This window comes from Phyllobates terribilis, unplaced genomic scaffold (assembly GCF_046119375.1).
Source record: "Phyllobates terribilis strain yellow unplaced genomic scaffold, ASM4611937v1 Scaffold_8__6_contigs__length_399053987, whole genome shotgun sequence".
In the NCBI taxonomy this organism is placed as follows: Eukaryota; Metazoa; Chordata; class Amphibia; order Anura; family Dendrobatidae; genus Phyllobates; species Phyllobates terribilis.
In genome coordinates this window covers 173,960,957-173,982,821 of record NW_027362768.1, presented here as the reverse complement: position 1 = coordinate 173,982,821, position 21,865 = coordinate 173,960,957, and the positions used below count along the sequence as shown (strand labels likewise).

The 21,865-nt window shown below is 45.1% G+C and overlaps 1 protein-coding gene across 4 annotated transcripts in view; it reads left to right on the top strand.

Moving 5' to 3' along the window:
- TM2D1 (TM2 domain containing 1) overlaps nt 1-21,865 on the top strand; it is a 217,128-nt gene that overhangs the window by 100,483 nt on the left and 94,780 nt on the right. Inside the window, exon 7 of one of the 4 annotated variants that reach the window (XM_073643775.1) lies at nt 15,495-17,498. The exons of the other annotated variants lie outside the window; for them this stretch is intronic. The gene's annotated coding sequence lies outside the window, so the exon portion shown is untranslated. Of the gene's footprint in view, nt 1-15,494; nt 17,499-21,865 lie in introns of those variants that run through there. 4 annotated transcript variants of the gene reach the window in all.

Here is a 21,865-nt window from a genome sequence, read left to right as displayed (position 1 = left end):
AAATGTAACAGACCTTCAGCTGTGAGAAATATGAGGTCGGTGCCGGATTTCAGTCTCACATGTAAACAATAATGTTCCCATTCACTGCAACAAGCAGAGATCTTGCCAAGGAATTGATGCACAAAATCTACCAGAAAGTTGGAGAACTTTTCATCATGAGATAGTTTTGCTCTTTTTACATAAAACTGGGATGCATTTCTGAAATTGTAGCTGTGTAATTGCGTTTGATCCTTATGGTGGCATTATACTTAGTGTTGAGCGAGCACTAAAATGCTCGGGTGCTCGAAGCTCGGGCCGAGCTCACCGTGATACTCGGGTGCTCGACCCGAGCAACGAGCCCAATGTTAGTCTATGGGAGACCCGAGCATTTTTGCGGCAGCAGCCCCGACAGTCTGTAGAAAGCCTAAAAAGTGCCCAAAACGATAGTGACAGTGCTCAAATGACATGGGGACAGCATGGGAATCGCCCCAGGAAGCATTTCTGACCCCCAGGTCACTGCTGTCAACAACGTGGTCTGAGGTATTAAGCCACTTTTACAGGCTCACAATAAAACGTTCAAAAACTAAACTGAAACGGTTTTCCTGTGAAATATGTTAAGGAACATCCTTTCCAGGGTAAAGACTTGTGTGTAAGGTAAAATAAATAACCAAAAACAAAAATACTCCTCCACACCTTGGGCTATGTTCACAAGTAGCATTTTTTATGCATTTTTGCACTTTTGTATTGCTTTCAACCGTGACAAATGCATTCACCGGGAAATGTCATTTTAACATTTTACAACCTTATCTGGCCATGTGCTGTGTGACACATGCATACAGTGCTGAAAAGACATGGGAACAGCATGGGGAAGACCCCTGGAAGCATCTCTGACACCCAGGTCACTGCCTAAAAGTGTGCCCATCAGAAGTGATCCTTGCCGCATCAGAAGATGCAGACTTGCAACTATCCCCGTGCAAGTCCTTGTCCCAGGGCAGTGTTCAATTGTACCTCCCCCATTCCTTGCAATGCAAGCGCAAGTATGCAGCCTGCCACCCACCCACCCCCAGGCTGCAATACCATACTGCTTGCTTACACTTGAAATTGGGCCTTTTAGGCATGTGGAGGCAGAATCTGGTCACCACGTCATGGCTGCGTCGGCGGCCTGGTATCCATACTCGGCCCCGAGCCGCCCCGCGGCCGGGTGCCCACACACGGTCCCCAGCCGCCTGGAGGCGGCCGGGTGTCCATAAACGGTCCCCAGCCGCCCCTATTTGTCCTGGTGTGCCTTATACACAAGCGCGCATACCAAAACATTACCTGTGCCCTCCCCAGTGCATTTAGTGGGAAGGACAGCCTAACCACAAACACGTGAATAAGTGAATGTGGCCAGGGATGGTCCATCTCACTGACGCCTTCACACTGGGTTAATATTGTGAAAGCCGGGACACAGTTGGACACTGGGATGCAACACGTTCTCCAGACATAGAGGATTGCGGGTCCTGGGTCTATCAGGCTTCAACACAAAGTTCAGAAGGTAGACAGCAGCAGTGGTCGGCCTCCTACACAACGAGTAAATTATTCATGATCATGAGGCCATCCATCTCCTTAGCTTTCTGTTCCTTGGAATGCAAGCGCATGTATGTAGTAGCGGCTAGGCCTGAGGTGGTCAGCGTTTTGGCGCATATTCTACCTCCTCCGAGGATTGCTGGATGTTTTCCTGCTACTATCCCAGTTCTATGACTCCCGTTAAAACAAAGCTTCAGGTGATGAATGATGGATGAGGTGGTGGCAAAGGAGAAAGAGCAGGAGGAACAGGGACAATTCACATCAATATCAGGCCAGTCAACCACACATGTCTTATAGGATATGTTTCTGTACCAAAAGGAGCGTTTCGGCTACACAGTTATAGGGCATACAGTGAGTGCAATGCCTACCAAAAATTTCGAGGCACTCCAATGCCCCTTGGAAGTGACATGGAGGTCAGAGGGCCTTAACTAAACTGTTTTTTTCCATTTATAGTAACTGGGTCTCCTGTACACTGTTGGCCTAAGCAGTGAATGGAAGGCTTTCCAAAAATTATGAGGAACTGCAATGCCCCTTGAAACAGATGTGGATTACAGTGTACTAAAAACCTTCTACCCATTATTGGGGAGTGGGTCTCCCTTAGTGTTCGCCTATGCATTGAAAAGCAAAAGCTGACTAAAATTAGGAGGAAATGCAATGCCCGTTGGAAGAGTCGTGGAGGTTAGAGGTAATTAAAAACAACATTTCAATGCCCCTTGGAAGAGCTGTGGAGTTTAGAGTGGTTTATCAAGACGGTTTTAATGCCCCTTGAAAGAGACGTGGAGTTCAGAGTAGTTTAGCAAGACGGTTTTAATGCCCCTTGGAAGAGACGTGGGGTTCAGAGTGGTTTAACAAGACGGTTTTAATGCCCCTTGGAAGAGATGTGGAGTTCAGAGTGGTTTAACAAGATGGTTTTAATGCCCCTTGGAAGAAACTTGGAGGTCACAGTAGCTTAACAAGACGGTTTTAATGCCCCATGGAAGAGACATGGAGGTCACAGTAGTTGAACAAGACGGTTTTAATGCCCCTTGGAAGAGACATGGAGTTCAGAGTGGTTTAACAAGACGGTTTTAATGCCCCTTGGAAGAGATGTGGAGGTCACAGTAGCTTAACAAGACTGTTTTAATGCCCCTTGGAAGAGACGTGGAGGTCACAGTAGCTTAACAAGACTGTTTTAATGCCCCTTGGAAGGGACGTGGAGTTCAGAGTGTTTTAACAAGACGGTTTTAATGCCCCTTGGAAGAGACGTGGAGGTCACAGTAGCTTAACAAGACGGCTTTAATGCCGCTTGAAAGAGACATGGAGGTCAGAATGGTTTAACAAGATGGTTTAAATGCCCCTTGGAAGAGACATGGAGTTCAGAGTGGTTTAACAAGACGGTTTTAATGCCCCTTGGAAGAGACGTGGAGGTCACAGTAGCTTAAAAAGACGGTTTTAATGCCCCTTGGAAGAGACGTTGAGGTCAGAGTGGTTTAACAAGACGGTTTTAATGCCCCTTGGAAGAGACGTGGAGGTCACAGTAGCTTAACAAGACGGTTTTAATGCCCCTTGGAAGAGACGTGGAGGTCAGAGTGGTTTAACAAGATGGTTTTAATGCCCCTTGGAAGAGACATGGAGTTCAGAGTGGTTTAACAAGACGGTTTTAATGCCCCTTGGAAGAGACGTAGAGGTCACAGTAGCTTAACAACACGGTTTTAATGCCCCTTATAAGAGCCATGCAGTACAGCATATTAAAAACATTATTCCCATTATTGGGGAGTAGGTCTCCCATAATCTTTGCCTATGCCTTCCAAGCAAAAGCTGCCAAAAATTAGGACGGAGGAACTTGCAATGCTGGCAACACGGACCACGGTCACCCTGGTGGTATAGTGGTGGTGGAGGCTGAGGATAAGGAGAAGAGCAAAAAACAGCCGAAATGAGGAAGCGTATACCCATGTGTGGGTGTGAAGCGGTGCATGGGAATACACCTTCCGAAATAACACAGTGGATTTGACTTTATGTTACTCTGCTGTCATTTGGTGATGATGAGAAGTCTGGCCCAATCCAGCTCTTGTTCATTTTGATAAGGGTCAGCTTGTCAGCATTGTCAGTTGACAGGCGAGTGCGCTTATCAGTTATAATTCCCCCAGCGGCACTAAAAACACACTCCGATAACACGCTAGCGGCAGGGCAGGCCAGGACCTCCAAGGCGTACAGAGTGAGTTCATTCCAAATGTCCAGCTTGGATACCCAATAATTAAAAGGCACAGATGAATCACGGAGGACGCTGGTACGGTCGGCAAGGTACTCCCTCACCATCTTTTGAAACTTTCCACTCATTGTGAGAGTACCCCGCGCCTCAGGGCCTGTAAGCTGGGTTGGTCTCAGAAAACTGTCCCAGAACGTTGACAGTGTTCCCCTGCCTCTGCTGGATTGGAGTTGCGTCTCTCTCGCCTGTACGCCTTGGTTGGGCAACGAACTGTGACCTCTGCTGCTAGCGTGTTCAGATGGGAATTTTTTTAACAGTTCTGCAGCAAGGGCCTTCTGGTACTGCCCCATTTTTGTAGACCTCTCCACCTCAGGAATAAGAGAGTGAAAGTTCTCCTTGTAGCGGGGGTCTAAAAGTGTCACCAACCAGTAATGACTGTCACCCAACATTTTGACAGCGTAAGGCAGCGTAACATAAAGTCAGCCATGTTTGCCAGACTGGTAACGGGCAAGACTTCCGTGTCCTCACCAAGATGACGACTGACCATGCTCTCCTCCTCCTCCCCCCTGTCCTCAGGCCACCCACGCTGAACCGATGGTATGACAGTTGTACAGGTACTACCGTCTACAGCGCATGATACAAGCTCCTGTTCTTCCTCCTCCTCCTTTCCCTTATTGTCCCTCAATGCACATTGGGATGAGATGAGGCTGGGCTGTGTGTAATCACCCGCTACGGCTTCTTGATCCATCTCATCATACTCTGGCTGCAATGCCTCCTCTTTAATTCTCTGCAGAGAGCGTTGCAAAAGACAGACAAGTGGGATGCTGACGCTAATGATGGCGTCATCGCCACTCACCATCTTGGTGGACTCCTCAAAGTTTTTCAGGATGGTACATATGTCAGACATCCAGGTCCACTCATGAGGTCTTATGTGTGGAGTCTGACCTAAATATCGACGGCCTTGTTGCAGCTGGTACTCCACAACTGCTCTCTTCTGCTCACAAATCCTTTGCAACATGTGGAGGGTAGAGTTCCAACGTGTGGGGGCAACACACACCAGTCGGTGTGCCAGAAGCTGCAAACACTGCTGCAACACAGCAAGGGCGGAGGAAGCTGTAGCCGACTTCCGAAAATGAGCTGACAGGCGGCATACTTTGACGAGCAGATCTGGCAACTCTGGGTACGATTTAAGAAACCGCTGAACCACGAGGTTAAGCACATCAGCCAGGCATGGTACGTGTGTGATCTCGCCTCGCCTCAGAGCCGCCACCAGGTTACGGCCATTGTCACACACGACCATGCCTGGATGTAGGTTCAGCGGTCTCAGCCACAGATCTGCCTGCTCTTTCACAGCTGTCCACAACTCACAAGCAGTGTGAGGTTTCTCACCTAAGCTTATGAGTTTCAGCACAGCCTGTTGCCGCTTGGCTGAGGCAGTACTGCAGTGCTTCCAGCTTGTAACTGATGTGGTGATATCTGAGATGGAGGCTGAACATGAGGAGGAGGAGGAGGATGATGCGCAGGAGCTGTACACTGTGGGGGCAACTCTGACTGACATAGGGCCCGCAATCCTCGGTGTGGGGAGGATGTGTTCCGTCCCAAGGTCCGACTGGGTCCCGGCTTCCATTATGTTTACCCAGTGTGCCATCAGGGAGATGTACCGTCCCTGGCCACAAGCACTTGTCCACGTGTCCGTTGTCAGATGGACTCTCCCAGTAACTGCGTTGTTGAGGGCACGGCAGATGCTTTGGGACACGTGCTTGTGTAGTGCGGGGATGGCACACCGGGCAAAATAGTGTCGGCTGGGGACCGAGTACCGAGGGACGGCCACCGCCATAAGGTTGCGGAAGGATTCCGTCTCCACCAGCCTAAAAGGCAGCATTTCCAACGCAAGCAGTTGTGAAATGTGCGAATTTAGGACTGTGGCCTGTGGGGCGTTGGCTGCGAATTTGCGCTTTCGTTCAAAGGTCTGGGATATGGACAATTGAACGCTGCGGTGGGACGTGGATGTGGACGTTGATGCTGTTTCTTGAGAAACTGCCATAACAAGTGAAGACTGAGAGGAGGGGGCATCTTTGCATGCAGTATGGACAGGGGATTGCCTTGCACGCACAACAGCGGAAGAAGCAGTGGTGACACCCGCTGACACTGGTCGTGGACCCTGGGGTTCACCCCACAAAGTCGGGTGCTTTGCTGTCATGTGCCTGATCATGCTGGTGGTTGTCAGGCTGGTAGTGTTGTCACCCCTGCTAATACTGGCCTGGCAGGTGGTACAAATGGCCTTTTTGGGGTTATCAGCAGAGTCTTTAAAAAAATTCCAGACTCTGGAAGACCTACCGGTTGTACTGGCAGCTTCCCTCGTGTTGGTGTTACGGGGAACGGATGCCCGCCTTCTGTCTGTGGCCACCACACTGCTTCTTCCTGCCTGTTGGGGTACTCTGCCTCCCTCCCCCTGTGTGCTGCTGGCCTCGCTCTGCGTGTCCTCCTGTCACGTTGGGTCAGTTACTAGATCATCCACCACCTCCTCCTCTTCCACTTCCGCACCTCGGTCCTCCTCCTCACTTCGTGGCAATTGTATCTCGTCATAGTCCACCTCTTGTGACAAATTGCCAGCGTCGCCTTCCTGTGGCCGTGGCTGTTCAAATATTTGGCCATCGCTACATGTGATCTCCTCTTCCACCACTTCAAGCGGAGCAGGCGAGGGGCACAAATATGGAAATGGACCAGTGAACAGCTCTTCAGAGTGTCCAAGTGTGGGATCAGTTGCTGTCTGACGACACTCGGCATGGTGGGAGGAAGGAGCATCAGGGTGAGGAGGAGTATGCGGTCGAGACTCACGGCTACTAACACTTGACCGTGTGGAAGACAGACCGGAGGTGGTGGTGCCCAGGTAACTAGAAGTATTATCTGCTCTCCAATTAATAACCTGTTCACACTGATTCCGTTCGCAATAGTGGTGCTGTTGTATGTTTCCCTAGTAATTCGGTCAAGAACTGGGAGCGAGAAGATGTGGCTGTTGGCTGTGGCACATTTTCACCTTGGCCACGGCCCCGTCCTCTGCACGCACCATCACCAGAATGTCCAGTTCCACGTCCCTTGCCACGCACCTTGCCCATTGTTAGTGCGAGTGTAAGCTGTTTTACTTCATTATCAATGGCAAAAGGGTAATAAAAAGGAGATTAGAACCGTGGAAGAGGAAAACCACAGTGCTAGTTCTCTGGCCTACACCAGACTCTTTTAAACAGATATATTTGTCTCTGAACAATCTGCGAGACACTCAAAATGTTTTTTTTTATTGAAAAAAGACAAAAAAAGTGGATAATACAGAGATTTGAACCGTGGAACTGCAAAACCACAGTTCTAGTTATCTGGCCTACACCAGACTCTTTTAAACAGATATATTTGTGTCTGAACACTCACAGACACACTCAATTTATTTTTCGGGGGGGGGATACCAAAAGGTTAATAAGACGGGTATTTGTACAGTCTGACTGAAAAAAAAAAAAAAGAGGATTTAGATAAAAAAAAAAAAAGATTTTTCCTGGCCCCTGAGACCTGGGGCTAAGTCTAGCAATTTGAAAAGCAGCACACAGGACTGTAATGCAGCGTTTGCTGGTATAACCACTGCGTCTCCTATACAGCCTGCCTGCCTTCCTGATATCTGGGATGGATATTAGTCCTGAGAAGGACTGTTTGTTTGATTTGGCAGGCTTTAGAGACCCTACACTACCTATTTCGCAGTATAAATCTCTCCCTAGCTCAGCAGCACTCTCCCTACACCTTCTGATCCGGAGTGACTGTGTCCAAGATGGCGGCGCCCAGTTTTAAATACTCAAGGTGACGCTGTGCGGCCAGCCAATCACTGTAATGCCCACAACCAATATGGCTGCGGCATTACAGTGACTGGCTGGCAATCCCTGCATGTTTATTGGCTCTGTAAAGAGCGCCAAACGAGCAGGGCGGATACCCGAGCTCTAGCCTGGAAATGCTCGGTGCTCGCCAAACTTCCCGAGTAGTGAAAGTACCGAGCAGTGTCGAGCATGCTCGCTCAGCACTAATTATAATGTATCATGTATCTGATTATTATACAAAAGCTTATTTTTGTGAAATTGTTGCATAAATTGGAAAAGTATTTTCTTTCCTCAGTTGCCAAATTTTGACAATCATTGTCATTTCATCATCAATCAGTTCAGCACCTAAAAGACGTTCTGGCATGTCCTTATTTTCAGGGCTGTGGAGTCAGAGTCGTGGAGTTGGAGTCGGTGCTCATTTTGGTGGAGTCGGTATAAAATGGACCGACTCCGACTCCTAAAATATATAATAAATTGGGTGCAGTAGTTCAATGCAGAATGTGCTGAATATTTTTTCATAGGAATTTGGGAAAGTTATGAAATGTCCTATAAATGGCTGTTCTATTCCTGATCTAAGGCTACATTCACACACAGCGTTTTTGCTGCGTTTTTTGACGATACGTTTTTCAGCTGCAAAAGCAGATAAGCTTTTTAAAAAAACGCATCACCTGAAAGGTTTTTGAGCTCATAGATAATGTTTTCAATATCAAAAGCAGATTAGAAAAATGCCGCACAAACTGACATGCTCATTCTTTGTGAGGATCCGTTTTTGAGCCCAAAAACGGATCCTCACAAAACGATGTGTCTGAATGTCATATCTTGAAACCCATTGACTTTGCTGGGATGCCCAGAGACACTGTATTTTACTGCAAAAAACGGATCCGCAAAAACGTGGTGTGAATCATGGCCGAAGCCAGCGAGGGACGGGAGGGGCAGCTGCCCCCCCCCTCCCTAGAAGCAGGGGCACGCACCTATCAAAACTCACTTGTATGCTGCAGTGCTCCCATCCTGCACTGGCTCCAGACTGCAGGGGGCAATCTCCCCTCCTCTGTCCTGTCTTCTGCCGTCTTCACCAGAGAGAGGAGGGGGAGGGGTGTCTGCCCTGCACAGGATCCGATTCCTGGGCCCCAAGCTGGAGAAACTGAGAAAGTGAAAGTACTACTGCTCATCTCTGTCACAGGAAGGTAAATAATGCTAATATTGTAGGTGATTATTATGTGCTCTCTGTAAAATGCGTGAACTATATGTGCAATATGTGCAATGTACTATTTGCTGTCTGTAGCTGTCATCTATCTATCACACTCTATCTATCCCTCCGTATATTCATCTATCTATCCATCCCTCTATCTATCCATCTACAGTATCTATCCCTCCATCTATCCGTTCATCTATCCTTTCATTTATCCCTCTATCAATCCATCCATCCCTCTATCTATCCATCCTTTCATCTATCCCTCCAGCTATCCCTCCTTGTGGCTATCTGTCATCTATCTATCTATCCATATATTTATCCATCCCTGTATCTATCTATCTCTCCATCTATCCATCCCTCTATTAATCTATCTATTCCTCCATCTATCCCACTATCTATCTATCCATCCCTCCATCTATCTATCTATGACTTTATCTATCTTATCTATCTATCTATCCTTTCATCTATCCCTTCATCTATCCCTCCATCTATCCATCCATATGGCTATCTATCATCTATCTATCCATATATTTATCCATCCATCCATCCATCCATCCCTGTATCTATCTATCTATCTATCTATCTCTCCATCTATCCCTCCCTCTATTTACCTATCCATCCCTCTATTAATCTATCTATTCCTCCATCTATCCCACTATCTAGCTATCTATCCATCCCTCTATCTATCTATCTATCTATCTATCTATCTATCTATCTATCTATCTATCTATCTATCTATCTATCTATCTATCCCTCTATGACTTTATCTATCTATCTATCTATTTATCCCTCTATGACTTTATCTATCTATCTATCTATCTATCTATCCCTCTATGACTTTATCTATCTATCTATCTATCTATCTATCTATCTATCTATCTATCTATCTATCTATCTATCTATCTATTTATCCCTCTATGACTTTATCTATCTATCTATCTATCTCTCCCTCTATGACTCTATCTATCTATCTATCTATCTATCTATCTATCTATCTATCTATCTATCTATCCATCCATTTATCCATAGCTTATCTGTACCAAAAAGAATGAAGCTCTGACTGAGGTAGCAGTTAGGATGAGTGGCCTACAGGAGGACGGCCAGGAGCAAGAGGACTTGGGTCCTGACAGTGCTATTGCTGCCATATCTTCATCCTCATCAGATGAGGAGTTTGACTTTGACAAGTATTTGGATGACATGGAGCAGGCAAAGCGTTGCCGCAAGGAAAGATTTCACTCTGTCTCCTATAGCAGATTGACCAGATTTCAGCAAAATGTTTCACTTGCTCTCAAAGAAATAGAAAAATTAAACCGTTCATCAAAACTGACTGCACGAGGCAATTCCTTTATACCCGGAAATAGTTAGAGATGTTGCCCATGTGGTTACTGCTTTGCCTCCAACCCAAGTTAGTGTAGAGAGGTTGTTCTCTAGCCTTAAAATAATTAGGTCAGATTTGAGGTCACCTATGAAGGAGGATCTGATGGAGGCGATACTATTTCTCAGAACAAATTCATAGACTTCAACAAAAACATACTAAATAACATTTGTGCAAACTGTTTTTTTGCCACTTACATAGTTTATTACATAGTGTTTTATATATATATACTAGATGGTTGCCCGATTCTAACGCATCGGGTATTCTAGAATATGCCCCATGCTGGATGTGACTCCCCCCCCCCCCCCCCCATATAATGCGCCATGCAGGATGTCACATCCCCCGTCCGTTATAATGCCCCATGCTGGATGTGACATCCCCCCCTCCCTTATAATATCCCATGCAGGATGTCACATCCCCCCCATAGTGTCCCATGCAGGATGTGACATCCCCCCTCCCTTATAATGCCCCATGCAGGATGTCACATCCCCCCTATATAAGACCCCATGCAGGATGTCACATCCCCCCCATAGAGCCCCATGGAGGATGTCACATCCCCCTTCCCTTATAATGGCCCCTCCACGATGTCACACTTCCCCACCCCACCATTTAATGCCCTATGGCCCCATACAATAAAAAAAAAAAAAATCCAATACTCACCTCACTTGTCAGCTGCTCCTCTGGACTCCAGCGTAGCCGGCATGTTCCCGCTGTGCGCTGTGACCGGTCAGGAGAGAGCGCGGTGTAAAGACGTCACCGCGCTCTCTGACCTGACATGTCACACAGCAGCAGCGGAAGACACAGGAGCTGCTGCGCAGGCACGGGGAGGGGTAAGTATGATGCCGGTGCCGGGGTCCTGAGCGAGCGGGGGGGGGGAGGAGAGGGAAGAGGAGGAGAGGGGTAAGTATGGCGCCGGGTGCCGGGGTCCTGAGCAAGCGGGGGGAGGGACAGGAGGGGAGGAGAGGGGAGGGGCGTCACTTTTACTGTCCGGAGATAAGTGGCCGTAGCCGCTGATCTCCCGACAGTTGCCGCATGGGGGTCAGCGGCGCCTCCAGTCGGGGGACGTATGCTGTGAGCAGCCGGCTTCATCTCCCGGCTGCATCGCCGCTCACCTCCATGCGGCAGATCAGCCGCTAACGGCCGCCATCTTTTTGTGACCAATCAGCGACGCGGGATTTCCTGGACAGACAGACAGACAGACAGACGGGATAAGACAATTATATAGTGTAATGCAGCGACTTGCTGGCATTACGGTAATGGTCCAGGATGTGTTTTACCTGACCATGTACCTTCCCCCTCAGGTGACTGGTCACATGACTGTGACATAGCACAGGTCCTGCACGCACAGAATGTCTGTCTGATCACATGACTGTGACATCAGCAAGGTCCTGTCAGTATGTGTGTGTGTGTGCACGGGATGGATATATAAACCCTGCTTGATGGGAGACAGGTGTGTTCGGTGTGTTGGGCGTGAGGCCTGTTCCCGTGTGTGTGGGACACCGTGATACCGTGAAGCCTGGCAGCCTGAAAGGTCGAGCCTGGATCTTGTGTAGATGCCAGTGGCCTTGGAAGGCAGAGGCTTGGTGAAGAATCCGGAAAGGCGCAGACTGGATGGGTGTGAGTGAAACATTCCAGTAGCCTTAGACGGGACGACGGCTAGGGACCCCCACCTGGGAAAGCCTTAAAGCCACAGTGGTGGCGGATTAAATGGACTGCAGCAACTAAACCCGGCAAAGGTAATACACTTTGTTATATGGACACTTATATAGACATTGCTATAGTGTTACCTTGTTGAAGGCTGTAACTTGGGCCAATTCGGCCTGTCTGCTACTTGATAGACTCCCGGATGTGAAGTGTGTAAACATGCCGGTGATATACTAAGAAGGACTGTGTGATATGCGGTTTATGATAAGATAATAAACTGATGTATTGAAAAAATACCGGAAGGACATTGCACGTGTGCCTAATTTACCCGGTGCAGCGAGTATCCCCCGTTATGATGACTAGTGCTGCCTTACAATAGATAGATATGTAATCGATATTACATACTGTATTACATATTTACACTTTATTACAGTTTTTTGGGTTCTAAAGTTGTATTCCAATAAATATATATTATGTTCTTTCTAAATATCTTGATTTTTGTATCATAAAAATGATTAAATGTCTGATGTTCACATTGTACTACAATAAATTTTTCACTTAAATATAAGCAATATATGTGGAGTCGGAGTCGATGTAAGGGAAATTGAGGAGTCGGAGTCGCAGGTTTGGCTTACCGACTCCGCAGCCCTGCTTATTTTGCTAATTTTCTTGACCTTCCCCAAGATTCCTCTAGAATATGAGGATCCAGATGCCGAGGTCTCGGGCACACCAGCGAGGTTACACCCCCACAATGATAAATCAGGACAGGCAGATTCCCCTCAGTCATAATCATTATTACATTTAAAAGGAAACTCTGTCCTCTCCTTTTTCTTGTTTTCTAGCAGTATTACATTTGTGCAGGCGGCTAGTTTTGATTTTAAGTCATTTTTCTTTTTTTTTTTCTCTTTATTTTATGTCTCAAATTCTTTAAAATGGCGCACGTGGCTCTTCAATTTTGCACAAAATCAAAACTGTTCTATCTTTTTGCATTTAGTGCAAAAAGTCACAAGTTCCTCCAACAATGTTGCAAAATGTCTACAAAAATTTCAGACTCACAAAAAAATCACTCCAGGAGGAAACTGGGGTAGTTTTGTGCAAAATGTTATGACTTATTAAAAAGTTGGCTGAAAATATCTACTGTAGAAACCCCAAATTCTGCTCACAATGACAAACATATGTATATAAGTATATCTGGAAAACACAAAATGGACTTTAAAAAAGGCACAAATTAAAAAGAAAAAACACCAAAAACTGAACAAATAAAAGTAACAATTGTAATAATGAATTGAACCCTTAATCCATATTCTTCCTGTGAATTGTCAGAAGCAATAATACATAATTTGACTCATCTTTGACATTGAAGGGTATTGCTTGTCCAGCTGGCCTTCTTACATTGTCCTCATGTAGCACAAAGTGTCCATATCTTACCCAAACAAGAAGTTACCAGGTGTCTGAATTAATGAAGTCCTGTGATTACTGCAGCCTCTGCACTTATTTCAACAAATCAGTGTAAAAAAGAAGGGAGCTAACAGTAGAAAGAAGGATCGTGACCGGCTGCAGCTACAATGTATCTATAATGTGTCAGAAAGTGATTTGTTCCTTAGGGTGCATTTACATTGCACAATTCTTGGGACTGAGTGTTCCTAAAAATGCTCATTTTCCCATAATTGTGCAGCGCAAACAGGCTGCCAATTATCTGACAAACAAGCTATATACTCATACGTTGGGTGAAATGTTCTTTTAACCAGCTTACAAAAAAATGAATCGTTCTCGGCAGCACATTGTCCTGTGTAAACTCAGAATGTGCTGCCAACAACATTGACTTTGACTTGCAGAGAACAAATCTATGACTTTTCGTTCCATTCCATAGCTGTGAATACAGCCACAAATTAACATTTAAAGGTGGTCGTACACATTAGCTGGTCCATGATCGATTAGACGTAAGTTCATCTGCTCGTACGCGTCATTGGTGGTAGTTCAAGGGGCAGGGGACCAGGGATTCCTGGGGACAGGAGCTGCAACAAAAAATTATTTTTTGTTACTTTACGCCATTGGTTTCTCTTTAAATTTCATGGAGATTGACTACTCCTTTAAATCAATCATGTGAGAGGAGGAGGTACGTCGTTGAGTGACCAAGTGACAAATACAAGCTGCCCCATGACAGCCAAAATGGCTGTCAATAGGCAAAGACAAGAGAATGGCTGTGGTTTCAGTTTGCACGACACGATGACTTCCAAGTCTTCATATTTGGCAGGAGGAACGTCTCAGATAGGATCTGATGGGAAAACGGAAAGAAATTGTCTCTGTCATCGGCTTTTTATCTGTGATCAAATGCATTATATTCATGTTCCACAGCAACTTTCTGATAGTATCCTTACTCCAAGGGGACCCATAATCCGGAAAAAGAGGGTCTTTTGAAACAAGCAACCCATTTCATGCAATGCGACTGTCTCCACCAAGTGTAAGCGATGGGTCCACTTTAACGTAGACAGAGATGAAGGTCCGATAATGCATTGAGAGACGAGCGAGCGGGGGACGCAAATAATGTGTCCATTTAAACTTTAGAAGTTACTTGATCTACAGTTATCTTAATACACGCGAGCCAAAAAATCAATACGTTGTAATTACAAAACAGTCATCCATCTACATTGTAATTGATTTATACGTGGGGCCGGTGTTTTAACATTAAATATATATATCGTCTGCTGTTATGTGGACATTAATAATATACTTAAGCACCGCGATCAGGACTGTCCTGTGATGGTCCATGAATCTTCATCAGGTTCCATGTCGATGGCTTCCCGTCCGCTGTCGTAAACCATGAACCTATAGAACCTTTCCTGCGTCTTTATTGCCGGGCGGCTCTGGTTATGACAAGGTTTGTGTAATGTTTATGGCAATGTAAATGTAGACAAGAAATCCATAGCTCAACACGACTTGTGATAGAACATGAGAACTAAATTATTTACAGCACTTAGATCCCGGTCCTCGGAGACCATCTCTGGGTGGATGGTCGGGAAGAAGAACCATTGCGTTACCTTAGTACATTTGCTGAGGACTTTTTGACATTTCAGTGGTCTGTGAAGGGCTGAGTAAAGGGGTAGCAAAGTAGGGAAATATCATGGGTACAACTCGACTTTGTCCCTTAATAGGTGCACAAAGTATAGATAGCCTAGAAACCTACCGAACGTTTCCATAGTCAACCCAAGAGTGGAGGGTTTGGGGCTTGTTTTTATTCATTGTAGAAGGGAAGTGTGGTATGAATTTAGAGCAGTTTCTCATTTGCCAATTTTGTTGGATCTGTGCGCCGGTGGGCCCCTCTTGATTGGCCTCCACATATGTGGTCTCCAGTATGGGATTTGTGCACCAGAGTATCAGAGGTTCCTCCATTGGAGCCAGGCTCTAGTTTTAAAATTGGTATCAAAAGTCCAGCAAAAGATGACTCCATTTGGAGGTGACTTTGGATCCCATCACTTACCTCCAGACTCTACTTCTTATAGCATGATTCATAAGTATGTTAGTAGATCTCTTTGGTGACATGTCCTGTATGATGGCGACAAAGATTACAAGTGGACGAGCTCCTGTTTTGTATAGATGGAGAGGGGTAAGAGAATATTTCCTCTGGTGGAGCCAAAGAACCCCAGTTTGGCGCTGTCTACTTATAAAATATATGTAAACCCACTAATTCTCATTTTCTTCCAGATCCAAACCAAAAACGCACTAAATATCTACTGCGGTTACATCCTTGGTCTTCTCGTCTTTTTCTCAGCCCTCAAGTCTCCAGGTTACATCTGCAATGTTCCCTGACTTCTCAATCTTCTCTCTTTGACGCACCCCTGCTGCTTCCGGTTGGGTAAGGCAAGATACGTACCAACAAAGACTCCATGTAATAAGGCCACCAAGAGAGGAAGACCAACTGGGTCACTAATGGATCTGGCTTGAGTCTGAAGGATGATGTGACCTTTAAGCCTAATCCCCTAAGAGGTGGCAAATACTTCCCAAAGGTGAATGCAAGACCCCGGAATAGTTGCCATTAGCAATGGCTGGCTGGTAGGAAAACTGAGGGCACCTAGTTGTAGAACCAAGAGCGGAGAACTTCAGCCATTGCCAGACAATGGAAAAGTCAAGGAAGGTAGAGTCCGAGGTTAGGGATGAGCAGCAAATAAGACTTGGTCAAACTTGGAATCCTGGTGATGCCAAATGGAACAAGAACAAACTTTTGGAACCAGAGAATCCTATTGCTTGGGAAAGAAGTGATATGGAAATAGTCTTTGAGTAATCTGAGGCATTTGGGCATTAGCTGAAGTCATGGGGGATTGGCACCTATTGGTTCTTTAAGAGATTGGAGCTGCCGGCGTTGGCGCATGCGTATGACCCACTACAAGAGCGGCACAATACAGAAGCAGACTGGCAACTGGGAACATAATGCTGTGCACCACCATAGTTCAGCCAGTGCTTTGCTGCACCCAAAAATTCTCAGCGGCACGTGCAAACTGTATGGAGGACTTGTCCTAGTTGGAAACCAAGACCAGTCCTCTTGATGGAAGTCTTCATACCACTTTGCCGCCACGTAGGTGTGATACTCTCTTCAATTCAGAGATTAGACACTAATTACATAATGGATCATTGTCGTTGATGCCACCCGGCCCTCACACGTGGATAAAGCTAAGGGCAATGACCCTAAAATATTCCGATCACATTGAAATCCTAACAAAGAAGAAGTGAAGTATTTCAGGTCTGAACCTTTCATTCATATTAAAATTATTCAACTCACTGCAAAAACAAGAAAAAAAAAAGTCATCTGTTATTGGAAGACACAACAGATGTATAAAATATCATTAATGCCATGAATAGCAGCCGCCCCTCCCCCATCCTGATATCGCTTCCAATACTTGGATACTTCCAACCAATACACCAAATGGAATTATTTTCCCTGATTTTCTTATTGTGAAAAGTTGGAACATTTGTCGAGTTATCAATGCACCAAACTCCATCCTGGGTTTGGCAAGCATCGCTGACGATTCCAGTTACTGACGTCCATTGTAATAACAGCTATGTAATGTTTCTCCTTGACGCGCTTCCATATTGCCCGTGTGCGTAGGTACAAGCGCAGATTGGGATGAGATTCAGTGTTCTTCACACAGCCGTCGTATGGTGAGAAACAGATGTACAGCAGTAAATAAAAGGAACTGTCACGTATCCAAGACAATAATATATATATAAAAAAAGCTCAAACTGCCAAAAAAATATGGAAAATCAGCATGAAAACAAAGTGAAAGAATTCAATGAGGATTATTTTGCCTTCGGGTAACTTGAAGGGGTTGTACAGATTCAGTAAAAAGGGTCTATCAAGTAAATACTTGGATGGCGCCATTTGTATTATTTAGGTATTACCGTACAATTTTTTTGAGTTACCCTTAAGCTGTGCCACCTTTTCCTTGATCTCTGTGTCAAACCCAGCTCTGCTATATCATTGGGTAACTCTGCAGTTCTACCTTGGCCTTTGTGACTTACCCAGCTACATCCCTGGGTAACTTTGCTATACTTCTGGTCAGTTCTGCCTTGGACTCTGTAGCAAACCTTACTTTGCTATATCACTGTGTCAACTCTGAGATACCACTGCCAGCTCTACTTTGGACTCTGTGACAAACCGTCTCTGCTACATTGCTGGGTTACTGTTAAGCTGTGCTCGCTTTTCCTTGAACTCTGTGACAAACCCAGCTCTGCTATATCATGGGGTAACTCTGCTATACCACTGGCTAGTTCTGTCTTGGTCTTTGTGGCTAACCCAGCTTTGCTACATTCTTGGGTAACTTTTCTATACTTTAGGTCAAGTCTGCCTTGGACTCTGTAACAAACTTTGCTCTGCTATATCACTGTGTCAGCTGTGAGATAACCCTGCCAGCTCTACTTTGGACTCTGTGACAAACTCAGCTCTGCTATGTTACTGAGTCAACTGTGCTGTACCAGTGAAAGCTCTGCACTGGACTCTGTGACATATCATTCTGCTCTATCATTCTGCAACTTAGGTCTAATTTACAGGCTCTGCTATGCTAAGTTAATTCTGCTACAGCGCCAGACCAGCCTCCTGTGCAATTCCGCCACTCACCTTTCCCAGTAATACATAGTATTCAGACACAATTAGGCAGTATTAAGTGGCACTATATAGTATCAGAATTTATTCACTATATAAAAATTTTCTACAGGAACCATATATTACTGTAATGAATACCGCACAGTGATGTTATTCTGCTGCACTATTATTTGGGCCGTATTATGTGGGCACTGTATGGAACAATTATATTTGCACTGTGTGGTACTATGTGGCACTGTGTGGTACTATGTGGCACTGTAGAGTACCCTACTGGGCAATATTATGTGGGCTCTGTATAGTTACGTTATCCATTCGCTGTATGGAACTATTATATAGCCACTATATGGTACCATTATTACTGTATGGTGGTATTATTTAAACACCCTCAGCTCTGCTATGCATTATATGCACAGTATTGTATGAGCATTGAATGACAATATTGTCTGTTCCCTACATGCCACAATTATATTTGCACTGTAATTGTAGTACTAACCACATACCCTATTGGGCAATATTATCTGGGCTCTGTATAGTACTGATACCCATTCACTGTATGGAACTACTATATAGGTACTATTATCAATACTGTATAGTGTTATTATTTATGCACTCTATGCATTATTATGTGTGCAGTGTTGTGTGGGCATTGTATGGTAATACAATCTGTTCTTTGCAGACACAATTATGTTCACAATGTACAGTACTATTAGCATTGTATGGCGGTATTAATCAGGCGTGTCAATATTGGGACAATACTACTTGGGACTATTATCTATGCACTTTGTTTGAAAAAAATAATAAGAAGGTGCTATATGGTAATATTATTTGCCACCCTGGCGCCCTTTTCTTTGAGCATTATGGTGCAGCTATCCCATCACTGTATGACACTATTATGTCTGCAGACTGCGGTGCTATTATTTCTCGCTGTATGGCTCTATTATAACATCAGACTCGTATGTTTTGCCCAGAAGCCTCCAGACAGTTTGTGCAGTGCTGTAACGGATCCTTATTAATGCTGCCACATGGAGATCGGAGAAGAGGGGTGCAGTATGCAATATCTCTATGCAAGGTAACAATGGCCGCCTGTAAAAGCAACATGGGACCCATAGAAGATAAAGAGAAAGCAGATTCTTAATACGTCCCGGACATCTTTGTGCCCCGTCCGTCAGCTGGAAATAGGGTCCCTTTTCCCACCATCGCTCTCAGACACCAGAGGCTTCAGCTGCTCCATCTCACATCTGGGGGAGAACAGATGTTGGGAAAAGGAGACGTTTCTCCAGATTTAACATATTTCTCATATCGGTATACAATGGGGGTATTTGTTCCACGGTAGAAGGTTCAGGGCGAGGTCCCTCCTGGCAGCGAGATCCCCTCTAAGGGCAGATAAGATTTATGGTTGCCTGGCATTGTAATAAAGCACAGGGTCAGATTTGGGGTCTACACAATGTTCTCCAGGGATTGGGCAAAGAAATTATATGTCTTCTATCACACGCTGCATTACTAGTCATAGATACATAAGCAGTGCGCAGTAATCAGGGCATCGGTACTGTATGTGTGCTATATGTCTGTGCATGTACTGTATGTGTGCATGTACTGTATGTGTGCTATATGTCTGCATGTACTGTATGTGTGCTATATGTCTGTGTACTGTATGGATGGTATATGTACTGTATATGTGCATGTACTGTATGTGTGCTGTATGTCTGTGCATGTACTGTATGTGTGCTATATGTCTGTGTACTGTATGGATGGTATATGTACTGTATATGTGCATGTACTGTATGTGTGCTATATGTCTGTGTACTGTATGGCTGGTGTATGTACTGTATGAGTGTTGTATATCTGCTGAGTGCTGTATGGATAGTATATGTACTGTATGAGAGCTGTATGTCTGTGTGTCTACTGTATGGTTGCTGAATGTCTGTACTGTATGGCTGGTATATTATTATTATTTATTATTATAGCACCATTTATTCCATGGCGCTTTACATGTGATTGGGATATACATAGCACAAACAACTACAGTAAATTTTGAACAATACAAGTCGGCGACTGGTACAGGAGGAGAGAGGACCCTGTCGCGAGGGATCACAGTCTACAGGGGATGGGTGAGGATACAGTAGGTGAGGGTAGAGCTGGTCGTGCAGCGGTATGGTGGAGCGAGGGTTGCTGAAGGTTGTAGGCTTGTCGGAAGAGGTGGGTCTTCAGGTTCCTTTTGAAGGTTTCCACGGTAGGCGAGAGTCTGATGTGTTGGGGTAGAGAGTTCCAGAGTAGGGGGGAAGCACGGGAGAAATCTTGTATGTGATTGTGGGAAGAGGAGATAAGAGGGGAGTAGAGCAGGAGATCTTGTGAGGATCGGAGGTTGCGTGCAGGTAAGTACTGGGAGACTAGGTCACAGATGTATGGGGGAGACAGGTTGTGGATGGCTTTGTATGTCATGGTCAGGGTTTTGAACTGGAGTCTCTGGGCAATGGGGAGCCAGTGAAGAGATTGACAGAGAGGAGAGTATATGTAATGTATGAGTGCTGTATATCTGCTGTATGAATGGTAGTTGTATGAGTGCTGTATGTCTGCTGCATGTACTGTATGGCTGATATATGTACTGTACGGTAGCTGTATGGCTGGTATATGCACAGTATGGCTGGTATATGTACTGTATGAGTTCTGTATGGCTGGTATATGTACTGTATGGCTGGTATATGTGCTGTATGGGTGCTGTATGGCTGGTATATGTGCTGTATTGTTGCTGTATGGCTGGTATATGTGCTGTATGGTTGCTGTATGGCTGGTATATGTGTTGTATGGCTGCTATATGTACTGTATGGTTGCTGTATGGCTGGTATATGTACTGTATGGCTGGTATATGTACTGTATGGCTGGTATATGCACTCTATGGCTGGTATATGTACTGTACGGTTGCTGTATGGCTGGTATATGTACTGTATGGCTGATATATGCACAGTATGACTGGTATATCTACAGTATGGTTGCTGTATGGCTGGTATATGTACTGTATGGCTGATATATGCCCAGTATGGCTGGTATATGTACTGTACGGTTGCTGTATGGCTGGTATATGTACTGTATGGCTGATATATGCACAGTATGGCTGGTATATGTACTGTATGAGTTCTGTATGGCTGGTATATGTACTGTATGGCTGTTATATGTGCTGTATGGGTGCTGTATGGCTGGTATATGTGCTGTATTGTTGCTGTATGGCTGGTATATGTGCTGTATGGTTGCTGTATGGCTGGTATATGTGTTGTATGGCTGCTATATGTACTGTATGGTTGCTGTATGGCTGGTATATGTACTGTATGGCTGGTATATGCACTCTATGGCTGGTATATGTACTGTACGGTTGCTGTATGGCTGGTATATGTACTGTATGGCTGATATATGCACAGTATGACTGGTATATCTACAGTATGGTTGCTGTATGGCTGGTATATGTACTGTATGGCTGATATATGCCCAGTATGGCTGGTATATGTACTGTACGGTTGCTGTATGGCTGGTATATGTACTGTATGGCTGATATATGCACAGTATGGCTGGTATATGTACAGTATGGTTGCTGTATGGCTGGTATATGTACTGTACTGTTGCTGTATGGCTGGTATATGTACTGTATGGCTGGTATATGTGCTGTATGGGTGCTGTATGGCTGGTATATGTACTGTATGGCTGGTATATGTGCTGTATGGGTGCTGTATGGCTGGTATATGTGCTGTATGGTTGCTGTATGACTGGTATATGTACTGTGTGGTTGCTGTATGGCTGGTATATGTACTGTATGGCTGGTATATGTACTGTATGGGTGCTGTATGGCTGGTATATGTGCTGTATGGTTGCTGTATGTCTGGTATATGTGCTGTATGGCTGGTATATGTACTGTATGGTTGCTGTATGGCTGGTATATTTACAGTATGGCTGGTACATGTACAGTATGGCTGGCATATGTACAGTATGAGTT